The sequence below is a fragment of the Sorex araneus genome, chromosome 2, assembly GCF_027595985.1.
Source record: "Sorex araneus isolate mSorAra2 chromosome 2, mSorAra2.pri, whole genome shotgun sequence".
NCBI classification, from domain to species: Eukaryota; Metazoa; Chordata; class Mammalia; order Eulipotyphla; family Soricidae; genus Sorex; species Sorex araneus.
In genome coordinates this window covers 266372150-266395490 of record NC_073303.1, presented here as the reverse complement: position 1 = coordinate 266395490, position 23341 = coordinate 266372150, and the positions used below count along the sequence as shown (strand labels likewise).

The following is a 23341-nucleotide window of genomic DNA, read 5'->3' as shown; positions in this document are numbered from 1 at the left end:
CTGCCCCTTCTCCCGACAAGCCAAGACCCCCCAGATCCGTGGCCTCAGCCGACACCCAACGGGCAGAGCCAGGAGCGTCGCCCGTTAGTTTCTCTGAAACCCCCGTGGGACGGAGACTGTTTCTTCACTCTTCCCCGTGGACTGGACTGGACTTCAGCCACGGGCACGGCCACTCGGCCTGGGTGCTGGCCTTCGTGCTTGGACGGCCGCGGGGAAGCCGCTGAGCCCCCTGGCCTCTCCCAGGTGGGCGAGGGCAGCCGGCCGGGCGCGCTGCGGGCGGCTCCGAGTCCTGCCGGGCCAAGTGTCCCGGCCTTCCCGTCTGCTGAGGGAGCCCGGGCACCAGAATAGCCCCGCTTCCCGCCAGCCCACTCCAGCATGGCACCGAGTCAAAGCCTGGACTCCTCCAGGGCTTCAGGGCCGACCCCACCCCGAGCCCGGCCGTCTCCAGCCCCAGAACCGTGCGACTAGGACGTCTCCAGGCAGGTTAAAGAAGATCTTTCCAGAGGGGCTGAGGGACGGAGCATCTGCGAGACCGTCCGGCTGGGGGCGGGGGCCGGAGAGCAGGGGCCCCACTGCAGAGCAGGGGCCACACCCGGGGAGGCTCCGGGCTGACGCCTGGACCGTGCGGTCAGCAGTTACTCCTGGCAGCGCTCGGGCTGATATGCAATGCCTGGGTTCGAGCCCGGGTTGGCCGCACGCAAGGCAAGCGTCTCCCTCTCCCAGCAGCCCTGAGCTCTGGCCCAGAGCGTCAGCCTTTCCGGTCCAGGGTTCGACTCCCGTAACAGGCGAATAACACAAGCAACAAGGCTGCTATTTAACTAAGAACGGGGGAAGAGAGGTGGTGTTTTTAAAATCTGTTTTTCCCTGTTTATTCAAGTTCATTACTTGTGTACAGGACGTGAATTTTTGTGCACTAATTTTGTGACCTGCTACGTTACTGCTTTAGTACTTCTAGGAGGGTTTTTGGTTTCCAATGCGTGGTGCCACGCCATTGGCAAACGGCAAGTCTGACTTCTCCGTTTCCAACTTGGATCCTTCTCAAAGGCACCTTTTCTCAGGGTACGACTCCACTGGCGAAGACAGCAGAAACAGACACAACTACACAACTACGGCAAATTCAACAGTTTCTGCGCAGCAGGGCATGAGCGCTCGCACAGCGGGGAGGGTGCTGGCCTTGCACCCGGCCGGCCCAGGCTCGACCCGCCCCCCCCCCCCCCCCCCGGCTGCCAGGAGGGATCTCTGAGTGCAGAGCCAGGGGCGACAGCTGGTCGCAGTGCGGGTGACCCGAGAGCAGTGCGTGTGGGGCGTGAGCTCCGAGTCCCGGCACCACCTGGCACCAAAGAGCCGTTTTCAAGCCATTCCTCCAGGGAGGCCCCCGCAGGGGCCTTGGGTATCTGGGCGCCTTCGCCTCCCCCCTCAGGGCGTACGAGGCCTCGCCTAGCACCCAGGACGGAAGCTTCTGGAGCCTGCACAGGCCCCGAGGCAGCCCAGGAGGGGCCTCTCGGGGCACATCCCGGGGCGAGCCGGGGCCTGGTGCGTGCGCTGTGGGGGCCCCGCCGGGGAGAGTCCCGCAGTGCTGTCTGCTGCTAGCCCCCCCCCCATGCCAGCTCTCCCAGGAGACGAATCCCTGGGACCCCCGACAGCGGCCTCTGCTAGGACTGGGAGGACGCGCCCCTCCAGGGCTTGCTGACCCCTCCCGCCTGGCCCTGCCCGCTGGCCCCTCACTGCAGCCTTCCTGGCTCCCGGCGAGGTGCCCGCCGCAGCCAGGGCCCGTCTTCCCCTGGGCACCCCCTCCCCGGGCCCAGGGCCCGTCTCCCCTTTGCCGTGTGTCTGGGGCTGCCGTGCGGGGGGGGGGGCTGGGGGTGCAGGCGCCGGAGGGAAACGGGTTCTTAGCTCCAAAGCTGGGGTGCCACGGGACAGGGGCTGGATGGGCTCAAGGACCCTCAGCACCTGCTTACCCCCACGGGGGCTCTCAGAGGAGAACCAGGCGTCACCCAAACAGCAGCAGGAGGGGCTGGAGCGACAGCACAGCGGGGAGGGCGTTTGCCTTGCACGTGGCCGACCCGGGCTCGAGTCCCAGCATCCCATATGGTCCCCTGAGCACCGCCAGGAGTAATTCCTGAGTGCAGAGCCAGGAGTAACCCCTGTGCATCGCCGGGTGTGACCAAAAAAGTAAAAAAAAAGTCAGGAACAGAAGCGACTTATCTATAGGAGTCACCAGCGAGGCCTGTGTACGTGGCAGCCACGCTCCCCGCGGCCCTGCCGGAACATTCTGCGCCCAACAGCTCTGCAGAGGCCGAGGCGGCCCGCCCAGGCGTCCAGCCTGCTGGACTGGGAAAATACCTGACTTTAAATCTACCCAATTAATTAAAACGGCTAGAAAAGTCTTTTAATAGGAATGACACAGAATTAAAAACCAACAAATGGGGCCAAGGCCGAGAGCTGGACAAGCTCCCAGCTCTGCCCAAACACACCCTCACCCTCGCACCCCACGGAGAAGGCAGCGCCGGGGACCACCAGAGTGTCTCGGCCAGGCCCCGGCCGCCCAGCAGGGAAGGTGGTTCTTCCTAGATGCAGCTGCGTGACGTCACATGTGATCTCGGCTCCACGGGCTCGGGGGATGACCAGGCCGCCGTCCCCCGCTAATTCAGTCAGACTCAACTTTTAGGGGAAGGTTGGCTTCCAAAGGAACTGCCGGTTTGAGAAAAAAAAAATAGACGATTTTAATGCAGTCAACAGCATCAAGCCCTGTGAGTGTTTTCATCTGGGGCCCGAGGGAGCGAAGCAAACACCCCCCCAGAAAGCAAAGCCGACCCGAACCCCCGACACAGAGCCCAGTCCTGCCGGGAGAGCCACTTTCCCTTTTCTTCGCTCCAAACAGGCCCCACGGCCGGCAACGCGCCTCCTCCCTGCCTGTGCCAATTAAAAAGGGTCTTTCGTGGGCAAAGCAGTGATCAGTGAAAACGCTGTGGTAAGCGATAATTTCATTTCCTCCAGGGCCCTTCCCCGTGGCCGTTCCCGGCCGGCAGCAGGAAACGAGATAGCCCCGATCCCAATCGCAGGGCTGGGGAGAGCTGGATCCAATTACCAGCTCCAGTTGACCTCAGAATAGAGCTGCAGAAGACAATAATTGAAAAGCCAAAGTTTTATATAATTTAATGTACTGACGTGGGCATCAGAATAATAAATGATGTCTCCACTCCCCCCCCAAATGATTGGAGAGGTTTGTCTCCAACTGCTAAAATTACACTTAGCGAATCTGTTCTATTAAATTACCGCTCAGCGCGGCTGTTAATCTCTGTCCCATTACGTTCCACGGGCAATGCCTCTCGGCCGGCGGCCCCACGCCCAGGCGGCACGTGGACGCTGGTCCCTCAGCGGTTGGCGGCTGGGCTCAGAGTCCGGCTCCTCTCCCGGGCTCCGGCCCGGACTTCCCCTGGCCGCCCCCCACGCCCCCCCCCCAGGTAGAAGCTGTGCGGACAGACCGAGCGGCAGCCGCTCTGCAGAGCTCGTCCTTCGCCTGCTGGAAGTGAGGAGCACTGAGCACAAAGGCACGGGGAGCATGGAAACACCACCCCGCCCGTCTCTGCACTTGGCTTTTGTTTCCTGCAGAGGGTCCGCCTGGCTTCACCTTGCCGGACCTGAAAGAGGCCCACCACGACGATTTCGACGTGCTTTTGCTCCAGGGAAGACTGCGAGATAATGAAGACATGATCTCAGCACAGACCCAAAAGCACACTTTTGTTTTCATTCTCACTGGTGTAGCAACAGTGACCCAAAAGATCTTTTGCGTTTCACACTTCGTAATGGACCATATTCTGGGCCATTTCTGTGATGAGAAAGCATGCAATTTCATACAATACTTTTGTATTCCTGAGTCCAGAAACTCAGCATTATCTTCCAGGAAATAAAATACCACTTCCTTTTCCCTTCCAAATCACCCTAAGTTGCTGATGACAAATAATATTAAAAAAAAGAAGAAGAAGAAGAAGAAGCAGCCACAACAGGCTGGAATACGTAACTTCCTTCTAAAGACGATCACGGTTTGACCCTGAATTAATAACACACCCAACGGTGGTCTACACACAGGTAGAAAAAAATGTGCATCCCCCCATTACGTTTGCAAGTAAATTAATTGAGCGAGCCTATTGTTCCCTGTTTACTGGGCTCTTTCTCCGAAAAACTGTAAAATAATCGGGTCCCCCAGACCCGCTCGCACTCTGCCTTATATTGTGCTACACACCTTCTTAATTTGTCCCGCATTCTTTTTCTTCATAAAATGTCAATAAGAAGATTAAGCACACACATCCGCGGATCATAGCTGGTGCCAGATGTTCCCAGGGTCCCCGGGGATGCCCCGCTCCACGCCAGGTGGCGGTGGCGGCCTAATGAAGCGGCTCGGGAGAGGCTGGACGTGGCGGCCGCTCTCATTTGGTTATTTATGAACGGGCGGGAGGAAGGGCCCGGCCAGCCTTCCCCTCCGCAGCGCCTCTGCTCGGGGCCCGGGACGTGTCGCCGAGCCCAAGGCTGGAGAGGGGAGATCTCCAGGGTCCCCTGGGGATGGGGGCCCTGAAAGCTATTTCCGACTTCCGTGACAAAACGGCCACCAGCAACTTCCCCCAGGGGAGTGGACTCGGAACCTCATTTTTCTTAAGACCTGGTGGGACACGGGTGGGCAGGAGTCGGGTCAGGCGAGCACAGCGGACTCCGGCGAATGGACTGGTCATCAGCCTGACCCTAGGCAGTCGCTAACGAGGCCGAGAGCATCTTAATATATTTTCTTATCACCCGGCGAAGCACTTTAAGCGGCTGCAGGCCGGGGCATGAGCTCACGCAATCGAATCACGCGAGGCTCTAGCGGGCGAGTGTCTGATCGCAGCCGGGCAAGGGCGGGACTTTAACTGCGCCTGTAAGAAGTGTTAAACAAAGAGACGCGGCTCCCGGCTTAAGTGGGTTACAGACAAGCGGCTCATTTAGCAGCGGAGCTTAATGTGGGAATGGCCTCTATCACCTGTCAGAGGGAAAATCAATTTTGGTTTTAAAATGATCTGGGAATTTTATTTCTATAATGGACGCTTTGCTGGAGTTCCTGAGTTTCTAACCACAACGGGCTCTGTGGAGCATCTCGGCACGTCCATGGCTGCGGGGGAGGGGGGGGCGGGGGTGGGGCGGCCCCCGGGGCCCTACGTGGCGGGTCTCAGCCGAGGCGCCAGGTCTTGTCCCCTGGACCCCGGGAGGCTGAAGGGCGGCTCACGGGCCGCAGCAGGCAGAGGTGGGCAGCCCCGACCACCCAGCACTTCTCTGGGAAGGGTGAGACTGCAAACAGCCCCTAACACAACATCCCTGGGCTGGGGTGAGCATGGCGGGTCGGGCACCTTCCTTGTACACAGCTGACCCCGGTTCGATTCCCGGCACCACATAGCGTCCCCTCAGCCCCACCAGGAGTGACCCTTGAGCACAGAGCCAGGAGTCAGCCCTGAGCACCAGCAGGTGTGGCCCCAAAGCAATGTGACAGCAACGGTAGTAATAATAACAGTGACAATGATGAAGGTGATGGTTCCCCTTAGTACTGCAGAGAAGGACCACGTGAGACGTGGGAGCTGGGCGGGACATTCCTCAGACTTGCGCGTGTTCAGAACACCTTCCCGCCCTTCCCACCCGGGCGGTTGGGGCTTGCTCGGGGCCCTCTCTGCCATCCCTGCCACTGCGAGTCTTTGTGCCCTGGCCCCTCTCTTCCGGGTTCGCTTTAGTGCTCTGGGTTTCGGGCCTCTATGTTCAGGGGTCGCTCCGGGTGGGGCCTTGGGCTCGGGGGCTTCGGGCTGCCCCTGGGCGGCTGCTTGTGAGGCAGGGGCCGGGCCGCGGTGCCTTTCTCCAGCTCCCAGCTGCCCCCGCCCAGGGCCCCTTCTCGCTCACACACGCCTTCTGCACGCCCCGCTGGGAATTAGGAAAAGCAAAAGCAAAAGCAAAGTCTGGTGAAGAGTTCCGGCCTCTTCCGGGCGGTCCCGGAGACCCCGAAACCACGGGGGCGGCGTCAGGAGGGACGGGCAGGGCTGGGCTGGGCAGGTCCGCGCTTGCTGAGAACCCGGGCGCGTGGCGGGTCTGGCCTGACTCCTCTTACGGCGAGTGCCGGGGCTCGAGGCCCGAGACCAGCTCCCGGGGGGCGGCACTGTGGGTCCCAGGGGGTCCCGGGGCTCTACTGACCGGGGACAGCGAGTGTGCAGAGGCCGCAGCCCTGGCCGAGCGACTGGCCCGGAGAAGGGAGCAGGGTCGCGGCACAGCGTGTGCGCGGGGCGGGGGTCCTCCAGGGCTCGGAGGCGCGGCTCTGGAATCACGGGGAACCGCGGAAAGGCTCCCTCCCAGCACCCTGCCTGCTGCCACTGACAGCTGTGAAAAATGGGAGCAATTTCCTGCAGGCGGCCCCCAGCTCCGCGCCAGGCGCCCACCCCCCCGGGCCGGCTCCCAGGGCCACGGCACACGGCCGGCCCCCCGCAGGCGGCAAAGCTCTGCAGGGCCACAGCCTGGGTCCCCTCTGGGCCCTGCGCGCCACGGGCTCAGGCCAGCCCCGGGAGTGCGGCCCGCCCAGGACAGGGCCTGAGGCAGACAGACTGTCCCGGAGTGAGAATGGGGTCCCCCTCCATCCTCACAGCCCTGCCTGGCACAGGAGCAGGCCAGACCCCCCCCAGCTCGCGCAGGCCGGGGTGATCTCGTACCCCTCGAGCCTCACATCAGCCAGGAGCCGACTCGGAAGGAGTTTCTTGTTTCCGAGGAGGCTCCCTTTCGGCAAAACCAGCGAAGGTCAACTGATTAGAAAGCATTTGCTTTTGGAGGCGGGGAAGGAGGAGGGGCATTGCGGGACTCACTCGGCAGTGCTCGGGAATCACTCCTGATGGGGCTTGGGGGGGCCCTCGGGGGTGCCGGGGACCAAGCAAGGTCAGCCGTGTGCCTGGGGAGTGTCTTGGACCCGCCTGCCACGTGACGGGAATGACCCCACGTCTTTCTACACTGGACTCGGAGGTGGCGGGTTCTGCAGCCGCCCGAGGTGAGACCAGATGCAAACCTCACACTGGGCAGGTCCGACGGGAGAGGCCGCCCGGGCCCGTGCCCAGCGGGCCACTGCTCTGAAGCTGAAGGCGGAGCAGGTGGCACGGGCGAGGTGGCAGACCCCTCTGGGAGGAGAGCGGCGAGTGCACACACACCGCGCCAGCACCTGCTGCAGAGGAGTTCCGATGTTTATCTTCTAGTATTTTTTTTAAGAAGTGAAAATATTTGAAGATTATGAACATGAAATTACTTCAGTTATTCGCCGAAATAACTTCAGGTTATTCCGCAATTAACTTCAGGTAATGATTGATGATACGGCACACGTCGGCCGCGCGGTGACAAGATTCCCCGCGCGGCTCCCAGCCCCGCTCACCGGGTACCAGAGGAAACAATTAGGATCTTTCTCAATCACAGTGATAACGGGACAATAACGGGACCCGCTAATGAGCGAACACCGAGGAACGAGACTGAAAAATAATAAAACTCGCGGAGAAACGGGCGCTGCAGATTTATGGCCGGGTGAGATTTGTTAGGCATTCTGGTAAATATTTAGCTTTCAAATAACAGATGAAAGGAAACTCACCGCTCAGAGACCTGCAGCTTTGATACTCTCTTCCTGCACGCGCATCTGCGTGCCACAACTGTGAAAGCTCCAACTCCATCGCTCCTTTCTCTGTGGCAAGGAGGGCCAGGTACCGGTTCCAATCACTCTGAGCTCTCTGCCCCTCAGACTCACAACACTCACAACACTGTCGGCCCATTTGCAACTAGCAATTAATAACTTTCCGAGAACAATCTTATTTCTAAGAAGGGGTTAAAGCGTACCGCAGATAATTCTGAAACCAAGCACTGAGTGTATGATTCAAGACCACCTTCCTCTGGAGAGCACACAAACGTCCTTCCATTAGGAAAGAACCCGATGAGCCTAATTGGAATGCGTGCATTTACATCTCGGTGAATATATATATTTAAATCTAGGATGTTTAGCTTAGTTGTCAATTTCTTACAGGACAGGCTATTTATTTTTTTCACATTTCACAAACCACCAACTCTTGGTCATGGTTTATATGGATTTCATCCTGTGTTCGGAACATCTCCCATGCCAATGGCTTGCTTGCTGATTATCATTTAAAAATGATAGCCAAATTCCCTTAACAACCAATAAGACCTTCCTTATTTATGCTCACTCACTCTCCCTGCCCACGTGGGCCTCACTTCTAAGCCCATTCAAAATGATGTTTTCCAAGCTTGTGCCACATGACTTGTTCATATAAATGGAGCAAATTAAACTGTCTCCACGTATATCCTATCACATTTGTAGCCCCGATTTCTCTCTTTAACACGTGGCCAAGACACCGTATTATCTGCCTGCAGAGGTTGACCTCAGGATATTAGATTCTGCCACACAGCTCTCTTGTACTAAACCGAGGGGAAGCACTTAATCACCCCTGCCTTTTCAGGAAAAAATCAACTTTAAATTTGCCATGATGAAAAATCAATAAACCAGTAATTGCTTGGCTTATCATTGCGTGGAGGAACAAATTGGGAAGCGAAGCTTAGCGTCCACACAGATTTCAGGGGGACGCGTGGAGTTTCAGGATCACTAGGCGAGAAAAGGGAAAGGTCTCAGAGTGATAATTAAATCTACTCATGCTGATTTTCTGCCAAATTTATTTCCCAAGAGTATATAAAAATGTTTCACTGCTCACTAGTCAGGCATAACTAATCAAATCAACGTTACACAAACATAGACAAGAAACGAAAAATGCAAATCCAACACCATAGGCATCGGGGTGATGTTTTCGAGCCTATTAATAGAAACTTTCTTAAAAAATAAAAAACTCAGACATTTCGTTTCGTTGCTGTGGAATCCATAACATTAATTTTATCAGCAATACGTTCTAATTATTTCATCAGCTGTCCACTCTCAATTTTAGTGTTTAATTAAGCAACCATATTTAAAAATAAGTATCAGATGCTGGAACAATAAGCAAAAGAAAAGTTCCCAGAAGGGTCTTCTAGCTCATTTTACTCGGTTCTAAAAACTTCAGTGATGCAAATATATGCTACCATATCTAAACAGGTTGACTAATCCCATGTAGTTTTGCCACAGTGAGTGTAAACTCACATACCTGTTGTCAAAATTAAACTCCACACGTACGCACAGATCTATTGTCTACGAGGGATAAAGGTCTACGCGTCGCCTTCCCTGGAAGGGACACTCCGACTGTAGCCTTTCTGCAAATATTTAGAGCATTAAAAATTAGTACTACTAATAGACCTAATTTCGTGCAGCAAACGAGCACAGCACCACAGGAAATGTGACTATAATCACAGCCAAACACTCATGTGATGAGCAAGGAAGAGGAAGCCTTTTCGCTTTCTTTTCCTTTTGTTAAAAATGATTTTATGTGTGTCCTTCAGCCGGCTACTGGGACCATGATAATTAAAACATTTAAAATAGCACAAGCCTTCCCGTCTCTAATCTGAAGCTCAGGTCAGCTGTCTGTAGATTCTAATTTGTCCTCCATTTGTATTCATGACAAGAAAATACTGAATATTTAACAGGAAAACCAGCAGGAGGGGGGTATTGTGGGCGTAGAGGTTAAATAATTTGATTTCTGTGCAGATTACATGTAACATCCAACATCTAATCTCACACCTGATTTGGCAATACAATTACAATAAAAATAATGTAGGGACACTAGAAATATATAGTGAAGAAATAGGAACTTTGCTTCCCATTAAGGAACAGTCATTTCACCGAAGCCATCACGTCTGTCTGCTACGCATCTACGGTCTAGCTTTGCAACAGCGGAGGGGAAAATGCGTTTGCCAAGCCTGAGCGGCCATGAGAACATCACGTGACCCCAGCCCTCTGGGTGGACACTGGGGGCCCCAGTTACTCCGGCCTCACTGCAGAGCTGAGAGATCTGCAAAGGAAACACAGAGACTGCAAGACAGGGAGAGACCCTCGGGCCCCCAGCCTCCGGGCGGGAGGACGCTGAACAGAAGCTTCGCATTCATCTAAGACACATTTCTATCTGTTCCAAGGCCAAGTGCTATTTTAGGGGCAGGGGCGGCTTCTCCGGTTAAACAAAAGAATAACGAGTCCCAAATCCACCACCGCCCAAACAAAAACACCCGAGTTGAAAAATTCAATTTCTTTACGACACCATGGACTTATGTGCTATCTACCAAGGGGGAATTAGAAAATTTCAACCTTTCGCTTTGTTCTTTTGGATCAGTTTCCTCCCCAACAACGCTGGAGACATAGACCTTGGAGATGGCTTCCAAGTTTCCGCTTTATCAGTTATGTGTCAATTTGTTGCAGAGAACTTTTAGTCAAAGTGGAGACACAAACAAACTCCAGAGTATTCACAGGCGACAGACAGGCACGGAGGGACTCTGCTGAGGCCCGTGGCCACGGGAGCTGCACGTCTGTGGGAAGGCTCTGAGCTGGTGCAAGCACTGGCCGGCCAGTCAGCCCCGGGCAGGGCCCCGCAGCCCGGCAGCTCCACGTCCTCTCACTGGACACTAAGAAGGGTGCTGCCAGGACGGCAAGGCGGAGGGCGCGCACACGGAGACCAGGGCCGCCTGCACCCCGGAGCCTGGCCGTGTGTCCCGGGCAGCGCAGGGCGGGTGCTCAGGGAGGGGACACCTGACGCGGCTCCGTGGCGGCTGGTACAGCAGCCCATGGGCGGAGACCCACCGCACCACCCCCCGTGCCGGCTGTTTCTGCATGGAAGGCCGAATTCGGGGGGGTGTGCGGACAGCAGGAGCCACTTCTGGGTCTCCCGTCCCCCCTGAGTCACATTCCCATGTCCCGGGCCTGCAGGGGCTGTGCCCCAACTACGCTCGGGGCGCCAGGGGAACTGCATGCAGACGCAGGGAGGAGCGAGACAGTGCCCACCGCAAGGAACCGTGTCAGCCGGCGCTGGCTGGCCTGGACTCGGGAACGAGGGAACCGTCGCCGCCAGACTCCACTGCCTGGTCTGCTGCTCCTGTGGCCGAGACGACGCGCTGGTCAGGCCCACACGCCGGTCACTGTCCCCCCCACCACCCGCACTGCCAGAGCACTCTGGTTTGTTCTGGCTACGTCCAGCCCACCGGCCCCGGACCTCCGACCTCTGGGCGGCTCACACTGAGTCTGAGTTCACCCGACACCATCAGAGGGAAGGCGCATGTCAGGCGGGAGAGGGAAGCAGCCACAGGAGACTTGGGAAGGTGCGGGGTCGGGGGTCAGGGGTGCGGGGTCGGGGGTCGAGGGGCAGGAGAGCCGGCAGGTCCCAGTCATGCACCTGCTCAGGCTTAAGCCTTCATCTCAAACACAAACACAGAAGCCCCGCCCTGCCCCCCCCGTCCGGCTCTCAGTTCCAAGTCCACGGGGCCGCCGTCTGCCCCGCGTGGTTTCACCCACCTGGTACTGGTCCTTTTCCCCGACCCCCACGCCCGTCCGGCTCGGCCCGGCAGCACGGGGCAGGAGTTCCGCTTTCCTTCTCCCGTCCTGACCTTCTCATCCCTTCTTTAATTCCCGCTGCCACTGGCCCTCGTGCCCAGGTCCCCCCGCCCCCCGCTTTCCTCTGAGGGCGACTTCCTGCCTCGTGACTCCTGAAATGCCCCTTTGCTCCCGTGACTCCGTGGGTCCCTGTCCCGGCAATGGGCTGGGGGCTGGGGAATGTGTCTGGGGGTCCGGGCTCGGACGCCCCGGGAGATCTGGGCCGTCCGATTCTCCCCCCAGGACTCGTTCCTTACTGAGTCTGTTGCACGGATCTGTGCCACCACCAGGGTGGGGCGTTCGAGTCCCCAGCCCTGGAGTGCGGCTGGGGACGTCTCTTCTCGGTCCTCTTAGCAGCGGCGGCCTCTTCATTGGACCCACTGCCCTCCTGCCAGCCCGGGGCCCCCCGTTCCTCGGGGCTGCCGAGGCCGACACGGGCCAGGCTTCTCTGACTTTCCGAGCTCGCCATCAGCCTGGACGACGGTTTTAGAACTTTCCACCTCAATCGTTCAACTTACGGAAGCTCAAGTGCTTTTCTCGTGAACAGGAGGGGGTGAGGTGGGGCTGCCTCATCCGTAGGCGGTGCTGTGCCTCTCACAGGGGACTCCCACCCGGGGACACTCGGGGACACTAAAGACAGAGGAATCCCGCCCACTTTTAGAGAGGATTCCGAGTGTCCCGCCCCGCCTCCCGCCTCCCCCCCACGGCTCCTTTTGCGTCTCTCTCGCCTCTTTTCTCTCTGCTGTGGGGGCCACACCTGCTCTGCGCTCTGGAATTACTCCTGGTGGGCTCAGGGGACCATACGGGATGCTGGCGACGCCAGGCTGGCCGCCCCCCGCTGTCCTGTGGCTCTGGCCTGACGCGCCCCCATCAGACTGGACTGTGCTCACCTGGCTGGACGCTCGGAGTCCGAGCTTGCCGACAGGGCGGGCACTGTGACCGGCCCAAATGTTTCATACGGCAAAGGCAAGACAAAACTTTTGGGTGATTCCCGGGCCCTGGAAACAGGCCCCCAGAGGCAGCGGCTTGAATGCAGGAAAGGCAGGACACACCGCCCCGAGCCACACAGTGACCGGGCGCCCACGGCTCAGACGTACCCGGGAGGTGGCGACCCTGCTTGGACAGCCACGAGCTTGCGTGACTCCGGAAATCACCTTCTTGTGCCTTCGGAGCTGTCCCCGGGGGCTGCTCCCACAGCAACCGTGAGTCCTGCCACCCGGCAGGTGGACAGAGTCGTCTCAGTGAACCCCCAAACAGAGGGTGGGGAGGAAACGGGTCCGAGAGAATAAAATGTCACGGCGTGATGTTCCTTCTTCCATAAATTCCCGGTTCCATTCGGTTACTAACTTTCTTCTGCTTAGATCTTCAATTTGCAACCTCCTGTGTATGGAGTAATAACGACACCACCCACAGCATCCCCCACTTTCCCGCCCTTGTCCTGGATGGCACATTTCTCTCAGGAAACACGTGACCAAGAAACCAGCACCGGGAACTTCATACAGAAACACTGGGAAACATTTCTGGGACAGATAACCGGGTTTCTGGCCCGTCACACGTCTCTGCACCAGCTTTTCTCGTCTACTTCAGAAACCCGCTCAGCCTTCGACCGGCTCAGTTTTAGCTTCTGCTGACACAGTGACCGGCAGGAAGGGCGGGAGCGGGAAGAGGCCGCGTCCGACTTCTGCGGGAGACGTCAGGCCTCCCGGTGTCCCTCAGCCGGGTCCCAGCAGGGAGGTGAGGGGCCGGGACACAGGAGAAATGACAGGGCTACGGGGACAGCAGAGACGGCCGGCCCCCGCCCACCACCGTGAATCCGGCCCCTGGAGGGCCATATATTTTAGGGTAATAGTTTCACCTTTTTGTTAATCAAAACATTCGCAGAGAACCCCCCTGGCCAGCGCTGACCGTGGTACGGGGGTGACCGCCCGAGAGGAAGAACTCGGCCTCAGAGCTGAGGCTGCACGGAGCATCCCCGAGGGGAAGACGGGACCCACAGGCCCCTGGGCCTGACACCAGGCAGCCTGGCGAAGTGCACTGGAGAGATTCACGGAAACCATCACTACCGGCCCACAGAGGCTTCAGCCTGGCCCAACTGACAACGGCCCGAGGTGGCGCGGCTGGTGGGGCGGGGCTCCAGCACCGCGGCCTGCCCGGCTCCCCCCCACCCCTGCGCAGGTGGTTCGGGCATCCCGTGAGTGGGTTGGTGCTGGCCTGGGCGGTCACGAGGGCAGGCCGGGCTCGGGGGCAGGTTCCCGCTGACTCGGGCCAGAACTAAAGAAGGGGCTTCTCCGAGGGCCTGGTCAGGCCTCGCAAGAAAAGAGCACAAGGCCCGAGTCCACTCCCAGGAGCCGGGAGTCACCCACAGACAGAGTCACAACAGACCCCACACCCGGGCTGTAATGTCTCCCGGTCACAGACACGCAGAAACACGCTGAAGTCAGGAATCACTCACGTCTTAAAGCGGGACGCTAACTCACAGTGTTCTGGTTGTTTCCAACTTTGAATGCCTCAACCTCCCCTCCCTGTCACGCAACGTGTGGGCTGACCTTAAGGGCCAGGCGTGAGGTGCCTGGGAACGTCCCCCACGCTCCCCAACCCGGGGCAGGAGCAGACCTTGACGCAGGCTTTGTGCTGAGGAATTCATAACCCGGGTCAGGGCGACGCGGGGGCAACATTCTAGACCAACACTGTCCAGTACAGAATCAGAGCCACAGTCATCCCTGAGCACAGAGTCAGGAGTCAGCCCTGAGCACTGCTGGGTGCAGCCCCAAGTCCCTCCCAGCCCCTCAGAAGACACATTCATTCAAGAATATCAACTTGGGGCTGGAGCGATAGGACAGTGGGGAGGGCGTTTGCCTTGCAAGTGGCCAACCAGGGTTCGATTCCCAGCATCCCATGTGGTCCCCCAAGCAGAACCAGGAGTAGCCCCTGCGCATTGCTGGGTGTGAACCAAAAAGGAAAAAGAAGGCTAATTTTTGGTGAAACTTCCCGGCAACAGCCGACGTGCACGGGGGTGTTCGCAGGGCCGGGGAAGGCGGGTCCGTGCCGGCGAGGACGGGGCGTGTTTGGGAAATAAAATACTTTCGGGGTCAAGTATTCTATTTAGAAACTAGATCTGACTTCATTATTCATGATACATATTGATTAACAAGCAGTCAATAATTTAGTGAACGTAAAATATTTATAGGCGCCGAAAATCAGATGGGCCGGACACGTAATGCGATTCAGAGACGACCGCTGGACTAGAGCTGTTGCCGACTGGATTCCAGGGGACATCAAAAGACCGAGTGGCCGCCCACCTAAGAGATGGCCAGACTTCTTCGTCAAAACCCTGAACAGACGGTTTGAGGCTCTTCGTGTTCCTGGAGCGAGCAGATACCACTGGGCTACACCAGCACGAGACAGGGACGAATGGAGACGTTACTGGCGCCCGCTCAAGCAAATCGAAGATCAACGGGATGACAAGTGATACAAGTGACAAAATATTTATCTGAGTAAGTTATTGTTATACATTTTATGGCCAAGGACAGATTATAAGGTAAGACTAGGAGATAAACACCTATATACCCTAACTGGATTTGGGCCGTATTTCTCCTACTGGAGCTAATAATCGGCCACAGTGAACGTGCCCTGACATCAGTGAAGCTGCTACTAAGGCTCCAGCCGCACGATGTCAACAATCTCAAACTGCAGCACTTACCTGAACTTCCCGTGTTCTTCCGCCACAGCAAACACGGGCTGCAGACCCCACCGCTGTGCTCGGCCACAGTGACCCAGCACAGACCCGACTCTCACACCCTGGCGTGTGGCTGCCCAGGGGCCCGGGCCACTCCCCGGCCAGGAGTAGGGCGAAGGCCCAGGTTTCTGCTAACGGGAGCAGCAGGATTACGGGACTGTTTCCGGCTCTTTCCGCTCAGCCCCAGTTTCTCCTCCACGAACAGCACAAACGGCCGCACACGGCACCCGAGGGGCCTCCGTGTCGTGTTTCTGTTCCCCTGGGAGGAACCGCTTGGGCTCCAGCGGGCCTGCAGGCAGCGCGGCAAGCTTTCTGAAAGTCTCTTGCACTGGCAGCGTGCGGGTCGCCGGGGCGTGACGCCAGCCGGGGACCGACACGCGATGGCCAAGCGGTTCCGTGCCAGGTCGTGTGCTGCTGCTCGGGCTCAGAAACACGGATCTGACCCCGGCCTGAACAGGAGCAGGTGCCCCGGGACCCAGCACACAGACGCTGCAGGGGAGCAGGTGCCTTCAGCGGCGCGGAGGGAACAACTGCAGACGCGTCACTGAGTCCAGTCGCCCTAGCCAGGAGAGGGGAGACCCCGTGTCTCACCCCAGACGTCACACATGTCCCCCGCGTTACTCCCTAGGCGTGCGCGAGCCCCGGCCACACAAGCCACTTCTCCGTGCAGGGGTGCAGAATCCTGAGAGGAGAGAGCAGCTCCGGGTCTGTCCTCTGGGGGGTCCGAAGAACCGGCCCCCAAGCCGCGTCTTCTCAGCCAGCGCCCTCGGTAAGGAGTGCCGCTGGCGACCCCGGGCCGGGCGGCACGAGGAGCCCGAGTCCTCGGCCCAGGACGCTCCGGGGACATCCCTCGCGGTGGCCGAGGCACACACAGCTTCCCTTGACCGCCAGGCGAGAAGGCGGGTGCCGGCCGGCCGCCCCGAGCCGGGCTCTGTCGCTCTCTCTTGCCGCTTCTTTCCCCCGTAATTTGCCGGCTTGTGACCCGCCGTCTGAGCCGCCTGCACAGCCTCATCAGGATGGAGTTTGGCGTGTTTTGACAGTTTTGGAAAATTCTTAGTCGTTACCTGTCAAACAGTTCTTCATCCTGAATCTCCTTTTTCTGTGAATCCAACTAAATCATTTTCAGCTTTGATGTTTTGATCATTTTCTCTTTTTTTTTCCTGGGGGGGGGGACCACTCCCAGCAGACTCGGGGGCTACCGGAATCCGGGCTGGCCGCCCCCCGACTCTCTGCCCCCGTCTCCCCAGCTCCTTCCTAGACAAGAACTGCTGGTTCTCATGTTCCCTCCACTGCTGTTTCTTCTGCTCAGTCAAGGGGAAGTTTAGTTCCTCACTAAGTTCTTGAGTTCACTTCCTGCATTGTTTGGTTCTTTTTTTTTTTTTTTTCTTTTTGGGTCACACCCGGCGATGCACAGGGGTCACTCCTGGCTCATGCACTCAGGAATTACTCCTGGCGGTGCTCGGGGGAACCATATGGGAAGCTGGGATTCGAACCCGGGTCGGCTGAGTGCAAGGCAAACGCCCTACCCGCTGTGCTATCACTCCAGCCACCATTGTTTGGTTCTATACCTTCGTTATGATCTATTGCCAGTGTCCAAGGGTCCCTGAAAGCTACAAGCACTGTCTTTAATTGTCACGAACAGATCAGGCAGATCAGCGTAAAAATATGCCCCTAACCATGGAATATTCTGGTCTGTGAATCGGTCTCTCCCCATCCTCTTGTCTGTGGTTCTTCCACTTGCTTGGCTCTCTCTTACACGTGGTCACTTTTCATGGACGTCATATAGAAACAACTAGACGGGTAACAGGAGCTTGGACTATGCTATCTTTTTCCGGAAAGGACCGACAACTACTCAGATAGCCCGCAAGGGGCATGAGCAATGTTTAATGACACTAAATCAGCCAGGCACGGAGGGGGTTTAAAGTTGGGCTTTAGTTCCAGTGGGGATAAAGGGATGACAGCCTTGCAGGGAGAGAGAAAGGGGGGAGGGAGACAGAGATAGGGAGAGACAAACAGAGAGAGAGAGGGAGAGAGAGGAGAGGGAGAGAGGGAGTGGGAGAGAGGGAGACAGACAGGGAGAGAGGAAGAAGGGAGAGAGGGGGAGAGAGGGGGAGAAGGAGAGAGACGGAGAGGGAGGGGGAGAGACAGGAGAGAGAGAGGGAGAGAGAGAGGAGAGGGAGAAAGAGAGAGATAGAGAGGGGAGAGAAAGGGAGAGAGGGAGAGGGAGGGGGAGAGACAGGAGAGAGAGGGAGAGAGAGAGGAGAGGGAGGAAGGGAGAGAGAGGGGGAGAGAGAGGGAGAGAGGGAGAGATAGAGAGAGAAGGAGAGAGGGGGAGGGAGGGGGAGAGACAGGAGAGAGGGAGAGAGAGGAGAGGGAGAAAGGGAGAGAGATAGAGGGAGGAGAGAGAGGGAGAAGGAGAGAGAGCGAGATGGAGAGATAGAGAGGGGGAGTGAGAGGGAGAGAGAGGAGAGGGAGAAAGGGAGAGAGATAGAGGGAGGAGAGAGAGGGAGAGGAGAGAGAGGGAGAGATGGAGAGATAGAGAGGGGGAGAGAGGGAGAGAGAGAGGAGAGGGAGAAAGGGAGATAGAGAGGGCGAGAGAGAGGGAGGAGAGAGAGGGAGAGACGAAGAGATAGAGGGGGAGAGAGAGGGGGAGGGAAGGGGGAGAGACAGGAGAGAGGGAGATGTGGGCGGGGGAGAGGGAGAGAGGGAATGGGGGTGACGGGAGTGAGACTGGGGACACTGGCAGGAAAGGACGCGGGTGGCTGGGACACTGCGTGACTGAAACCCAACCATGAGCAACCGTGTAACTGTGTCTCCTGGGGACAAAAAGACCCCAAAACCCAGTGGGGCTCTGGGTGGTTCACCCTCACGTTTAGGGTGCAGTGTGCTCCGTATCAACCCAAATCTGGTGCTCTAGCTCCCCCCGCCCCCACGGCCCCTGACTTTCATGGCCCCCTGGGAGCCCGGGATAACTGGAGCCAGGGCCAGACTCACCTCTGGGGCACAGCCTCGGGCACGATCCCCGCCTTGTTCCTGGGGCGGAGACGGCCGGTCGTGCCCCCTCTGGGCCCCGGAGACCCCCCCTGCTCTCGGAGGAGGATGCGCCCACACTCGCGGGCCCACACGCCACTCTCACGCCTGCGTTCCGCACACGGTTTTCTAGTTCCTGCTGGGACTCCCTCCTCTACCTGGGGAAGGCCTGGAGCCGGCAGCTCACGTGTCACAGTCACAAAAGAGCAACAACGAAGCGTTCCCAAGGCTGGGGAGGCACGCATGTGCATGTGTGTGTGCATGTGTGTGTGGGGGGGGCATGAACACGGGGCCTCACACCAGAAGCACGTGTCTACCTTCAGCGTCAGCGCAGCCCGAGGATGATCTACTTGTCTCCCGCCAATCAGAAGTCTCACAGGGTTGACGACTCTTAACGGGAACCAACGTGACTGCTCGAAACCCTCCCCCGAGGCACCTCCCACCATCACTCGTCTCCATCTGCCCGGCACTTCTGGAAACAGAAATATTTGGAGTAGAAAACTAACAGATGGGAGAGCTGTTTTGAATAAACATAAGGGGAAATGAACCCAAAATCTACTAGACTTATGCCACAAAGGAAATTCACATTAGAGAGAAGTTAAAATGCAAAGACTACTACGCTAGTCTTATAAACAGGGTTGAAACGTAACCAGAACTCTGAACTACCACCTTAAATAACAAACTAAAATACAGAAGGCTACGGAGCTGTTCTAAAGCACCCACACAAAAAGAAATACAAACAGAAATCAAAAGGATAGATGGTGGAATGATTTTAAAAATATATACGCATATAATTACAAGATGTCAGACATATACAAGAAAATGATAAAGTCAATGGAAGAATTTAAAGAATACAGAGGAAAAAGAACAGAAAGATTTAATATGATTTGCCTTGCCTAAAACATAATCTACAACTAGAAAAAAAGTTTTCACTTCAATTTTTTAAAAATTAATTTTTTAGGTTTGTCCTTTAGGCCATACCTGGTGGTGCTCAGGGATCACTCCTGGCGGGCTCGAGAACTGCATCTCCTGCCCGGGTGTATGACAAGTGTCCACCCACCATGCCGTCTCCCCGCCCCCTTTGATAGAACAGAACAGAACTATGAATCGAAAACTTTAAATATTCAATAGTGTTTCCCTGAATAAGCCACCTTCTTGCCATGCGTCGAGAGATTTGTCTGAGGGAGGGGGATCGACCCCAGCACCTGTGACAGCCAAGTGCAAACGTGAATTACGCCAGGGCCACAAGATGTACCCCAGGCCCTTCCCGCCGGATCCAGGGAGAGAAGCAAAGCAGTCTCCCGGGCGAGTTCTGACCTTCATCCTAGATGTCATCCTTGCAAACGTAATTATGGTATTGATCTAAGAATACTCAAGGAAGAGGGGAAGAGGACGGCACAACAGAAAGAATATATTTGGAAAGTATGATCTTGCAAAGCCAATACAGCAGGCTCTTAGTTTATTTGTTCTGAACTAAGAGATGGATAAAGGAAGTCAGGCAGGTAAGATTTATCTACACTTTAACAAAGCTTTCAAACCCGTGCGATATATCAGCATGCCGAGAAACTGAGAGACAACTGAGCAAGAGAGTGACAGCGGCTGGGGTGTAGAGCATGGGCCGCACACGAGGCTGGGCCGGCTCGATCCCCGGCAGCCCACGTGGTCCCCGAAGCTCGCCAGGAGAGAGTCCCCAATGCAGAGCCTGGAGTCAACCCTGAGTACCACCGGTGTGGCCCCTAAGCAAAACAAAACAAAACAAAAAAGAGAGAGAGAGGCTGACAGAGGAATTACTAGAGGCTGGTAGATTATAAGTAAAGGAATATTATTCAAGATGCAAAATACACACGTATGCACACATATATAATACACGTATTTCTGGTTTTAATTTGTAACTAGACTAATTATATTGTAGCACTGTCGTCCTGTTGTTCATCAGTTTGCTCGAGCAGGCAGCAGTAACGTCTCCATTGTGAGACTTGTTGTGACTGTTGTTGGCATATCGAATACGCCACGGGGAGCTTGCCAGGCTCTGCTGTGCGGGCGGGATCCTCTCGGTAGCCTGCCGGGCTCTCCAAGAGGGACGGAGGACTGTGTGCAAGGAAAATGCCCTCCCCGCTGTGCTACCCCTCCAGACCTACACTATACATGAATCCATGGAGTGACCTGCCCTGTTGCTCTCCTGGGACTAGTGTCACACAGGCAGTTTCACCGGCCGTCCCTCTCCATCCCCTGCGAGAGTGCTCTTCCCGTCTCTGAGAGCACAGAGAGCCGGGGAGCGCCGTGACACAGCCAGGTGCTAGCGGAGGCCGATCTGGCCATCTCGCAGTTTCCTCATCTAAAGGAACCCGGACGGCCGGGAAGAAGGCCCCACCAGAGTTGGTGGGCACTTCGAGGTGGGTCTCTGCAATCACCTATGAGTTCAAGAAGTTACTGAAGCTTCTTGATGGAAAAGGACGGAAAAGGACGCGGGCTAACGTGGACACCCACTCGCGCCTTCCTGCAAGGGCTCATTAATACGCTCCTTACCACGACGGACATCTCAGCACGCCCACAGAAACAGCTCCGGTGAGGGCAGGGGGTGGTGCCAAGGGCCGGAGCACATGTGTCCAAGCGGGAGGCCCATGCTGATCCTGGCACCGAGATGCCTCCTGAACACCCCCAGAAGCAGCCCTTTGGCACCCAGGCCCCAGCACCCAGCCTGGAGCAACCCTCAGCACCCAGCCCCCAGCACCCAGCCCGAAGCAACTCTCAGAACCCAGCACCCAGCCCGGAGCCCGGAGCAGGCCCCAGCCACGGGGTGGCTCAAACGAAACCTTCGTGTGCCCCCGACCTAACTGACTCAAAGGGATTAAGTCTGAAACACCAGGCTGGGAGCTGCGTGTCTCGAGTCCTCAGTTGCGGGACGTGGGGAAGGGGTCACTGCTTGTCCTGGCGCAGTGCAAGGTGCTTGAGGCCCAGTGGAGCCCGAGTGAGAGGAGACCTTGTCACGCGTCACTCGTAGTACTCCAAAGGCGTCACCTCCTGGGGCCGGGCGGGGTCACACCCACTGGTGCTCGGGGGCACCTTCAGGGGCTCTGGACCAAGGTTACTCAGGGGCCACAGGCTCTCTGGGCCGCAGTGGGGGTGGCCACCGGGAGGGAAGCGCCCGGCCCCTCTGCCCGCTCCCGCCCACGGGGCACCTCCAACAACACAGGAGGACGGCGGGTTGCAGTCCCCTGAGACACCCTGCGGTGGGGCGAGCAGGTGAGGGGGGCACCTGCCTGCAGGCGTCGGCGGCTCCCCGAGGGCACCACGCACGTCCCCTGACAAGGCCCGGAGTGAGCTTGGGGGCCCCAAAACCCCAAAGCCCAAAGCCTTACAGGCAAAATCTAAAATACGCTCAGAAATAAGGAAAAAGGGGACGCCAGAGTGTCAGAAGGACCCGGTCATGCAGTTTGCTGCCAGGCTGGCGCTGAGGGCAGTCGGGGCCGAGCGGGGTGGCAGCGGGGGAGGGGCAGGCGCAGGACGGCCTCTGGGGAGGGAGTATCCAGGCCCGGTGGCCACAGAGCCGGCAGGAGAACTGGTCTGAGTCGGAAGCCGGGCACGGGGCAGGGCGGGGGCGGGAGGGAAGCTGGGGACACTGGGCGGGGGGGAGGGGGATCGACACCAGAGAAGGGACTGGTGCTGGAATAACGCACGCCTGGAACTCAACCACGAGTGTCTTTATAGCTCTGTGATTCACGGTGACTCAGCCACAACTAAAACGTACCAAGTCGTTCTGATCCGTTAAGAAAATGTCTTGTACCCCAGCAATCGCCTAGCACTCCCAACATCTGTGATCGCCACGCCACCCTGTTTACGGCTGCAACTCCAATTAATATTTGAGTGAAGGGGATTAGACTAATCAGCATTTTTATTGTGGACTGGCTGGTGCTAAGTACCACACTTGTAATTTACAGTACCGCGTGTGTGAGGGCTGCAGTGCCATCCATCACGTTCATTGATCGGATACCACAGAACACAGCGGCACCAACTACCAGCTCTTGCAGCTCGGCTCCGAGATGGCCTCTCTTGGCACCGCGGGAGTCCGCAGGCATGACCCAAGCCAGGCCGGCAGAGGGGCGATCCGGAGAACGCGAGAAGGGAATTCCACTGAACTCTCACCCGTTTTCTCCGTGCACCGCGTCACAGCTGTGTCAGACAGAGCACGAGGAAGACTCGGGGTCCAAGCCGGCAGGAGCCCCCCGACACCCGTGCCCACCCGTCCGCACTCAGCGCAGGTGCCCGGGAGCATCCAGGCTGGACCACACCTCGGGGCCCAGCCCTGAGCTGGGGCAGGACGTCCTCCTGGCGTTCCCCGTGGCGGGCAGGGACGAAGGCCAAGCCTCGTCCTTCAGGTTCCGGTAATACCCAAGCTACCGCCGGGACACGTCATCAGGCTCCGTCTGCTCGAGAGCTCGAGCGAGACATGTTCCCCGCTAAGGGGACCCGCAGTGACGAGGGGATCTTAGACGTCAGCAGCCGAGTCCTCGGGAGCGCTGGCGACCCTCACGCGGGGGTCTGGCCCCGACGGCCCGGGACGGCCTCTGGGAGGGCAAGTGCAGAGAGCTCGAGCAGGCCGGCCGGGCAGCAGAGCTGCGGGCAGACCGGCTTGCTGGGGCGAGGGACATAGAGGAAATACTACCTGAATGATAAAAGCTGCGGGTCGCGTGGGATTTGAATTATGATTATTCCAGAAATATCTTATTTCACCATTCCGTCTCAGGAGTTTTGTTATTTTTAATTTTACTGGCAAGAGAGCTTTTCTCCTTCACTGTACACACACACACAGGCACACACGCACGCACGCACACGCAAATTCACACACACGCACACACACTCACACGTGCACACACACGCGCACATACTCAACTCACACACACACTCATGCGCACACACATACACACACATACTCATGTGCACACACACACACATACACACACATACTCATGCGCACACACACACACGCACACACGTCAGCTGGAGGCCGGTGCCGGGACACCAGGGCGACCCCGGGC

The 23341-nt window shown here is 57.5% G+C and overlaps 1 protein-coding gene across 1 annotated transcript in view; it reads right to left on the bottom strand.

Moving 5' to 3' along the window:
* RSRC1 (arginine and serine rich coiled-coil 1) overlaps positions 1–23341 on the bottom strand; it is a 249302-nt gene that overhangs the window by 24163 nt on the left and 201798 nt on the right. The gene's annotated exons all lie outside the window — the stretch shown is intronic.